The sequence below is a fragment of the Heptranchias perlo genome, unplaced genomic scaffold (assembly GCF_035084215.1).
Source record: "Heptranchias perlo isolate sHepPer1 unplaced genomic scaffold, sHepPer1.hap1 HAP1_SCAFFOLD_592, whole genome shotgun sequence".
Classification (NCBI taxonomy): domain Eukaryota; kingdom Metazoa; phylum Chordata; class Chondrichthyes; order Hexanchiformes; family Hexanchidae; genus Heptranchias; species Heptranchias perlo.
This window is the reverse complement of record NW_027139615.1, coordinates 20,001-30,000: the sequence shown is the minus strand read 5'-3', so window position 1 is coordinate 30,000 and position 10,000 is coordinate 20,001.

The window sequence follows — 10,000 nt, the reverse complement described above, 5'->3', positions numbered from 1 at the left end:
CCAGCGGGTGAACAGGAGAGTCGTGCCGACAAAACCCACTGACTTTTAAAACTGTCCGTCTGCCACTTGGGACAGAGAGAGGAACCTGACGAGCCTGAACACCAGCCTTGGCTGGACCGCTCGGGCCCTCCCATGTCGGACGCGAGTCGCCAAATCGATCGGAAGAGAGTACCGATTCCTCTCAAAAAGTCTGCGTGCCCGTTATTATAAAAGCAGCCCACCGGCCGCGGTGCCTTGCCCACAAACACACTTGGTGTCTGGGGTGATTCAGAGCCGCCGCGGCTCGAAAGTGTCAACCTGTTTTAAAAGTCATCGCTATGCCGGCACAGGTGACTTTCAAGTTAAAGAGTTCTCTTTATTGGCTTTCAAAAAAATCTGCAAAGTGTCACAGAGATTTTGAGAAACTCTTTTTTTTCTTTATATTATTATAATATAATATAATGTGTATATGTTTTCGAAAAGCATCCACCAGCAATCCATGGTGAGCCTCTCTCTGCTGGCAAGCTCCTCCTGCCTGAGCCCGACGCTGTCGAGGCTCAACACGATTTCAGACTGACAAAGAGTTCGAAAATTGCCGCCTGATGTAGCTTTAAATGCTGACAGGTGACTTCCGAGTGCTCTTGTAAAGGTCTCCGCTTTGAAATTGAGAGCCTTTTGCCAAGTGTCACTTTTTCAGGCACTCTTAAAGTGCACCTGGGCTGTCAGAGAAAGCTCTGAAAATCGTGTTCTCGAAAATCTCCGGGTACCCGACCAATCCCTAGGTGCCCGAATGACAAGTGTCAATTCGGCAGGACGGCCTCCCACCTCCGGCCGCAGATGCGTCACTAAATCCCCGCAACGGGGGCTTTCTCATTTCGGCATAGGGGCTTCCGCGGCCAACTCATTAACCTGTGCTCGGACTTTTTGTGCCACAAGTGCAAGGGACCGTTTGCCGGCAGCTACTCGCACCCCCCCGCCCAGGGGGGGAATCCTCTGACCGGAGATCCGAAACGCCGGCCGAATCCATCCCCGTCGGACTTCCGAAGGGGTTCCCTCGACCGACTGACTTCCGAACTCCTTTCTGGGCTTAAACGGGTGGAATTCGGACCCTCTCGCAAGGGAGCCGAAGCCCGCCAGCCCCGGGAGGCCTCGGGGCCGCCGTTTTCAAGCCCGACCAAAAAACCCGAAAAATGGGGAAAAATGGGAAAAATTCCCACTCCCAAAAGGCTTAAAAGTCGGTTGGGCGGCAGCCCGGGTCGGTCTCTGCAGACCTGGAGGCGCTAGACACAAGTCTGGTAAACAGGCTAAGTCTCGACATGCCACCTCTTACTATCCTGCAGGTACCCCGCCAATCCCCCCGGAACCGGCTGGCAATTGGCGAATCAGCGGGACGAATTTGAATTCGTGACCGACTCTCTGACACCGAATCGCCGCAAACGCGTTTCGATTTTTCGGCTTCGGTACCTCCCATCAGACTTTGACTGGCCATATCTCCGGACTCACGTGTCGCAGCCGGGACCTTCAGGTACCGTTCGACGCGTCTAACCCTGCCCCGTCGAATGGCGCCCCTCGCGGTGTGGTCCGATTTCCGCATTTTGGTCAGATTTGCCTCCAAAGTTTTCAGATTGAGTTGACGAATGCCCCCTACGGGGTAACCTCTTGCCCTTTCGGACATGGTCCCTGTGACTTAATTTCCGCCTTTTGCTCAATCGTTTCCCCATTTATAATTAATTTTAAAAATCGGGTTACTCAGTTCTGGTTTACCAGTTCCCTCTTCGGACTTAGTTTTTGGTTAATCATTTCCGGTTCACCAGTTCCCGTTTTGGACTTAGTCTCTGCGGGCCGTTTCTCATCTTTTGGTTCATCAGTTCCCCTCTTTTAATAATTTTTTGGCTGCTTTCGTTTGATCATTTCCCTGCCTTCTGGGTGACTTTTGCCCCTTAGGACTTCATCGCCGCACATTATTTTCGACTTCTGGTTGATCATTTCACCCCTTTTAATCATTTTTGCAACTTTTGGTTAACCATTTCACCCAGCTTCTGGTTAACCATTTCCCCTTTGGGACTTAGTCTCTGAGCATTCTTTTGGGATTCTGGTTAATCATTTGCCAATTTTTAAAAAATGTTGCCGCTTTTGTTTAATGCTTTCTGGTCAACCTTTCCCTCTTTCAGACTTCACCGCGGCACATTGCTTTAGCCTCCTGGTTAATCATTTCACCCCTTTTAATCATTTTTGCAACTTTTGGTTAACCATTTCCCCCAGCTTCTGGTTAACCATTTCCCCTTTGGGACTTGGTCTCTGAGCATTCTTTTGGGATTCTGGTTAATCATTTGCCAATTTTTTAAAAATGTTGCCACTTTTGTTTAATGCTTTCTGGTCAACCTTTCCCTCTTTCAGACTTCACCGCGGCACATTGCTCCAGCCTCCTGGTTAATCATTTCACCCCTTTTAATCATTTTTGCAACTTTTGGTTAACCATTTCCCCCAGCTTCTGGTTAACCATTTCCCCTTTGGGACTTAGTCTCTGAGCATTCTTTTGGGATTCTGGTTAATCATTTGCCAATTTTTTAAAAATGTTGCCACTTTTGTTTAATGCTTTCTGGTCAACCTTTCCCTCTTTCAGACTTCACCGCGGCACATTGCTTTAGCCTCCTGGTTAATCATTTCACCCCTTTTAATCATTTTTGCAACTTTTGGTTAACCATTTCCCCCAGCTTCTGGTTAACCATTTCCCCTTTGGGACTTAGTCTCTGAGCATTCTTTTGGGATTCTGGTTAATCATTTGCCAATTTTTAAAAAATGTTGCCACTTTTGTTTAATGCTTTCTGGTCAACCTTTCCCTCTTTCAGACTTCACCGCGGCACATTGCTTCAGCCTCCTGGTTAATCATTTCACCCCTTTTAATCATTTTTGCAACTTTTGGTTAACCATTTCCCCCAGCTTCTGGTTAACCATTTCCCCTTTGGGACTTAGTCTCTGAGCATTCTTTTGGGATTCTGGTTAATCATTTGCCAATTTTTAAAAAATGTTGCCGCTTTTGTTTAATGCTTTCTGGTCAACCTTTCCCTCTTTCAGACTTCACCGCGGCACATTGCTTTAGCCTCCTGGTTAATCATTTCACCCCTTTTAATCATTTTTGCAACTTTTGGTTAACCATTTCCCCCAGCTTCTGGTTAACCATTTCCCCTTTGGGACTTGGTCTCTGAGCATTCTTTTGGGATTCTGGTTAATCATTTGCCAATTTTTTAAAAATGTTGCCACTTTTGTTTAATGCTTTCTGGTCAACCTTTCCCTCTTTCAGACTTCACCGCGGCACATTGCTTCAGCCTCCTGGTTAATCATTTCACCCCTTTTAATCATTTTTGCAACTTTTGGTTAACCATTTCCCCCAGCTTCTGGTTAACCATTTCCCCTTTGGGACTTAGTCTCTGAGCATTCTTTTGGAATTCTGGTTAATCATTTGCCAATTTTTAAAAAATGTTGCCGCTTTTGTTTAATGCTTTCTGGTCAACCTTTCCCTCTTTCAGACTTCACCGCGGCACATTGCTTTAGCCTCCTGGTTAATCATTTCACCCCTTTTAATCATTTTTGCAACTTTTGGTTAACCATTTCCCCCAGCTTCTGGTTAACCATTTCCCCTTTGGGACTTAGTCTCTGAGCATTCTTTTGGGATTCTGGTTAATCATTTGCCACTTTTTAAAAAATGTTGCCGCTTTTGTTTAATGCTTTCTGGTCAACCTTTCCCTCTTTCAGACTTCACCGCGGCACATTGCTTTAGCCTCCTGGTTAATCATTTCACCCCTTTTAATCATTTTTGCAACTTTTGGTTAACCATTTCCCCCAGCTTCTGGTTAACCATTTCCCCTTTGGGACTCAGTCTCTGAGCATTCTTTTGGGATTCTGGTTAATCATTTGCCACTTTTTTAAAAATGTTGCCGCTTTTGTTTAATGCTTTCTGGTCAACCTTTCCCTCTTTCAGACTTCACCGCGGCACATTGCTTTAGCCTCCTGGTTAATCATTTCACCCCTTTTAATCATTTTTGCAACTTTTGGTTAACCATTTCCCCCAGCTTCTGGTTAACCATTTCCCCTTTGGGACTTAGTCTCTGAGCATTCTTTTGGGATTCTGGTTAATCATTTGCCAATTTTTAAAAAATGTTGCCGCTTTTGTTTAATGCTTTCTGGTCAACCTTTCCCTCTTTCAGACTTCACCGCGGCACATTGCTTTAGCCTCCTGGTTAATCATTTCACCCCTTTTAATCATTTTTGCAACTTTTGGTTAACCATTTCCCCCAGCTTCTGGTTAACCATTTCCCCTTTGGGACTTAGTCTCTGAGCATTCTTTTGGGATTCTGGTTAATCATTTGCCAATTTTTAAAAAATGTTGCCGCTTTTGTTTAATGCTTTCCCTGCTTTGTGGTCAAACTTTTCCCCTTTAGGACTTCATCGCCGCACATTATTTTCGAATTCTGGTTAATCATTTCACCCCTTTTAATCATTTTTGCAACTTTTGGTTAACCATTTCCCCCAGCTTCTGGTTAACCATTTCCCCTATGGGACTTAGTCTCTGAGCATTCTTTTGGGATTCTGGTTAATCATTTGCCAATTTTTAAAAAATGTTGCCGCTTTTGTTTAATGCTTTCTGGTCAACCTTTCCCTCTTTCAGACTTCACCGCGGCACATTGCTTTAGCCTCCTGGTTAATCATTTCACCCCTTTTAATCATTTTTGCAACTTTTGGTTAACCATTTCCCCCAGCTTCTGGTTAACCATTTCCCCTTTGGGACTTAGTCTCTGAGCATTCTTTTGGGATTCTGGTTAATCATTTGCCACTTTTTTAAAAATGTTGCCGCTTTTGTTTAATCGTTTCCCTGCTATGTGGTCAACCTTTTCCCCTTTCAGACTTCATCGCCGCGCATTGTTGTCGACTTCTGGTTAATCATTTTTCCCCTTTAAATCTTTTTTTGCCACTTTCGGTTAACCATTTCACCCAGCTTCTGGTTAACCATTTGCCCCATTATACTGAATTTTTCCGCTTTGGTTTAATCATTTCCCTGCTTTCTTGTCAACCTTTTCCCCTTTTGGACTTCGCCGCCGCACTTTGCTTTTGCCTTCTGGTTAAACATTTCTCCCCTTTTAATCCTTTTTCCCACTTTTGGTTCACCAGTTCACCCAGCTTCTGGTTAACCATTTCCCCTTTGGGACTTAAGTCTCTGAGCATTCTTTTGGGATTCTGGTTAACCATTTGCCACTTTTTTAAAAATGTTGCCGCTTTTGTTTAATGCTTTCCCTGCTTTCTGGTCAACCTTTTCCCCTTACGACTTCGCCGCCGCACTTTGCTTTCGCCTTCTGGTTAATCATTTCACCCCTTTTAATCCTTTTTCCCACTTTGGGTTGGACAGTTCACCCAGCTACTGGTTAACCATTTCCCCTTTGGGACTTAAGTCTCTGAGCATTCTTTTGTGATTCTGGTTCACCATTTGTCCCTTTTTAAAAGATATTGCTGCTTTTGATTAAACCTTTCCCTGCTTTGCGGTCGACCTATTCCTCTTTCAGACTTCATCGCCGCACCTTGTTTTCGACATCTGGTTCAACATTTCTCCCCTTTTAATCCTTTTTCCCACTTTTGGTTAAGCAGTTCACCCAGCTTCTGGTTCACCATTTGCCCCTTTTTACTGAATTTTTCTGCTTTTGTTTAATCATTTCCCTGCTTTGCGGTCGACCTATTCCTCTTTCAGACTTCATCGCCGCGCATTGTTTTCGACATCTGGTTCAACATTTCTCCCCTTTTAATCCTCTTTCCCACTTTTGGTTAAGCAGTTCACCCAACTTCTGGTTAACCATTTGCCCCTTCTTACTGAATTTTTCTGCTTTTGTTTAATCATTTCCCTGCTTTATGGTCAACCTTTTCCCCTTTAGGACTTCGCCGCCGCACTTTGCTTTCGCCTTCTGGTTAATCATTTCACAACATTTTAATCCTTTTTCCCACTTTTGGTTAAACAGTTCACCCAGCTTCTGGTTAACCATTTGCCCCTTTGGGACTTAAGTCTCTGAGCATTCTTTTGGGATTCTGGTTCACCATTTGTCCCTTTTTAAAAGATATTGCTGCTTCTGTTTAATCCTTTCCCTGCTTTGCGGTCAACCTTTTCCTCTTTCAGACTTCATCGCCGCGCATTGTTTTCGACATCTGGTTCAACATTTCTCCCCTTTTAATCCTCTTTCCCACTTTTGGTTAAGCAGTTCACCCAACTTCTGGTTCACCACTTGCCCCTTTTTACTGAATTTTTCTGCTTTTGTTTAATCATTTCCCTGCTTTCCGGTCAACCTTTCCCTCTTTCAGACTTAATCGCCGCACATTGTTGTCGACTTCTGGTTGATCAGTTCACCCCTTTTTTATCCTTTTTCCCACTTTGGGTTAAGCAGTTCACCCAGCTTCTGGTTAACCATTTGCCCCTTTGGCACTTAAGTCTCTGAGCATTCTTTTGGGATTCTGGTAAACCATTTGTCCCTTTTTAAAAAATGCTGCTGCTTTTGTTTAATGCTTGCCCTGCTTTGCGGTCGATCATTTCACCCCTTTTAATCCATTTTTGCCACTTTGGGTTAAACAGTTCACACAACTTCTGGTTCACCATTTCACATTTCGGAACTTTTATTCCCACCATTACTTTGGGCTTCTGGTTCATCATTTCACGCTGTTTTACAAATCTTTGCCGCTTCACTTTTAATCCACAAACCGGGGCTCGCTTTCGGGTGGGGGGGGGGGGGGTAGCGGGTTTGGGCCGGGCACTCCACATCCCGGTGTGCGACCGGGTTCGTTCTGGTACCGCTCGGTGCCCCTCGTCCTGCTCTTGCCGCGGAAGCAAACCAGACGACCGTCGGTCTCACGCCCGAGGGGAGAGGAGGCGGAAAGCGGTTTGCAGCCTTTCGCTGTACCTCCGGCGGGCAGCGCCGCACCTCCGAGTGCTCGGTACCGTTCGCTGCGCCTCGTCCGGCCGCACGCAGCGAGCCAAACCCGGAGGAAATCGGCCTGTGCCTTCTCGAGATATGGGCCTCCGGGTGGGACGGACAAACCGGGGCCCCGAGCTCGCTTTCGGCGGCCCGGCACTCGACTTCCCGGTGTCCGAACGTGATCCTTCCGGTACCCTTCGGTGCCCCTTGCCCGACTCCAGCTCCCGTGCTGAAGCGGAGTCGGTCGGCCTGACGGCCGCCGAGTTAGCCAGCGGAAAGCGGTGCGCAGCCTTTCGCTTGCAGCTCCGGCGGGCAGCGCCGCACCTCCGGCTGCTCAGTGCCGTCCGCTGCTCCCCTTCCGGCTGCACGCAGCGAACCATACCCGGAGGAAATCGGCCTCGGCCTTCCGGAGATATGGGCCTGCGAGTGGGACCAATAAATCGGTGCACATTTCCGGCTCGGTTTCCGGCCTCGGCACTATCAGTTCACGCCGTCCGACCGACGTCGTTCTGGCACGGTTCCGTTGCTCCTTGATCCGGTCCAGCCACGGTAATCAGCCGAAGATGGTGGGGGGGGGGGACACATTGCCCGCCGAGTTAGCCGGAGGAAATCGGCCTCGGACTTCCTCAGATATCAGCCTCCGGGTGGGACAGACAAACCGGGGACCCGAGCACGCTTTCGGCGGCCCGCTGGTCGACTTCCCGGTGTGCGACCGGGTTCGTTCCGGTACCGTTCGCTGCCCCTCGTCCTGCTCTAGCCGCGGAAACAAACCCGACGACCGTCGGTCTCACGCCCGCGGAGGGAGGTGGCGGAAAGTGGTTTGCAGCCTTTCGCTGTACCTCCGGCGGGCAGCGCCCGACCTCCGAGTGCTCGGTACCGTCCGCTGCGCCTGGTCCTGCCGCACACAACGAGCCATACCCGGTGGAAATCGGCCTGTGCCTTCCAGAGATATGGGCCTCCGGGTGGGACGGACAAACCGGGGCCCCGTGCTCGCTTTCGGCGGCCCGCTAGTCGACTTCCCGGTGTGCGACCGGGTTCGTTCCGGTACCGTTCGCTGCCCCTCGTCCTGCTCTAGCCGCGGAAACAAACCCGACGACCGTCGGTCTCACGCCCGCGGAGGGAGGCGGCGGAAAGTGGTTTGCAGCCTTTCGCTGTACCTCCGGCGGGCAGCGCCCGACCTCCGAGTGCTCGGTACCGTCCGCTGCGCCTGGTCCGGCCGCACACAACGAGCCATACCCGGTGGAAATCGGCCTGTGCCTTCCGGAGATATGGGCCTCCGGGTGGGACGGACAAACCGGGGCCCCGAGCTCGCTTTCGGCGGCCCGCTAGTCGACTTCCCGGTGTGCGAACGTCATCCTTCCGGTACTCAACCGTGCCCCTTGCCCCACTCTAGCTCCGGCGGTAAAGCGGAGTCGGTCGGTCTCACGGACGCCGAGTTAGCAGGCGGAAAGCGGTGCGCAGCCTTTCGCTGTCACTCCGGCGGGCAGCATCGCACCTCCCAGTGCTCGGTACCGTCCGCTGCGCCTGGTCCGGCCGCACACAACGAGCCATACCCGGAGGAAATCGGCCTGTGCCTTCCGGAGATATGGGCCTCCGGGTGGGACGGACAAACCGGGGCCCCGAGCGGTGGCACCCTGCTCGCTTTCAGCGGCCCGTCACTCGACTTCCCGGTATGCGAACGTGATCGTTCCGGTACCCTTCGGTGCCCCTTGCCCCACTCTAGCTCCGGTGCTAAAGCGGAGTCGGTCGGTCTCACGGACGCCGAGTTACCAGGCGGAAAGCGGTGCGCAGCCTTTCGCTGTCACTCCGGCGGGCAGCACCGCATCTCCGAGTGCTCGGTACCGTACGCTGCGCCGCCTCCTGCCGCACGCAACGAGCCATACCCGGAGGAAATCGGCCTCGGCGTTCCGGAGTTATCCGCCTCCGAGTGGGCCTGACCAAGCGGGGTGAACTGGAAATCATTAACCAACGTACTTCCAGGTTTTCACCCGCAGAGGGCAGCACTCTCTTCTCCGTTTTAAACTGGGCCGACCCGGCTCCGTTTCGAGACCCGGCACTCGACTTCCCGGTGTGCGACCGGGTTCGTTCCAGTACCGTTCGCTGCCCCTCGTCCTGCTCGAGCCGGGGAACCAAACCCGACGACCGTCGGTCTCACGCCCGCGGAGGGAGGCGGCGGAAAGTGGTTTGCAGCCTTTCGCTGTACCTCCGGCGGACAGCGCCCGACCTCCGAGTGCTCGGTACCGTCCGCTGCGCCTGGTCCGGCCGCACACAACGAGCCATACCCGGTGGAAATCGGCCTGTGCCTTCCGGAGATATGGGCCTCCGGGTGGGACGGACAAACCGGGGCACCGAGCTCGCTTTCAGCGGCCCGGCACTCGACTTCCCGGTGTGCGAACGTCATCCTTCCGGTACTCAACCGTGCCCCTTGCCCCACTCTAGCTCCGGCGGTAAAGCGAAGTCGGTCGGTCTCACGGACGCCGAGTTAGCAGGCGGAAAGCGGTGCGCAGCCTTTCGCTGTCACTCCGGCGGGCTGCACCGCATCTCCGAGTGCTCGGTACCGTACGCTGCGCCGCCTCCTGCCGCACGCAACGAGCCATACCCGGAGGAAATCGGCCTCGGCGTTCCGGAGTTATCCGCCTCCGAGTGGGCCTGACCAAGCGGGGTGAACTGGAAATCATTAACCAACGTACTTCCAGGTTTTCACCCGCAGAGGGCAGCACTCTATTCTCCGTTTTAAATTGGGCCGACCCGGCTCCGTTTCGAGACCCGGCACTCGACTTCCCGGTGTGCGAACGTGATCGTTCCGGTACCCAACCGTGCCCCTTGCCCCACTCTAGCTCCGGCGGTAAAGCGAAGTCGGTCGGTCTCACGGACGCCGAGTTAGCAGGCGGAAAGCGGTGCGCAGCCTTTCGCTGTCACTCCGGCAGGCAGCATCGCACCTCCCAGTGCTCGGTACCGTACGCTGCGCCGCCTCCTGCCGCACGCAACGAGCCATACCCGGAGGAAATCGGCCTCGGCCTTCCTGAGATATCAGCCTCCGAGTGGGCCCGACGAGTCGGTGGCACCCTGCTCGC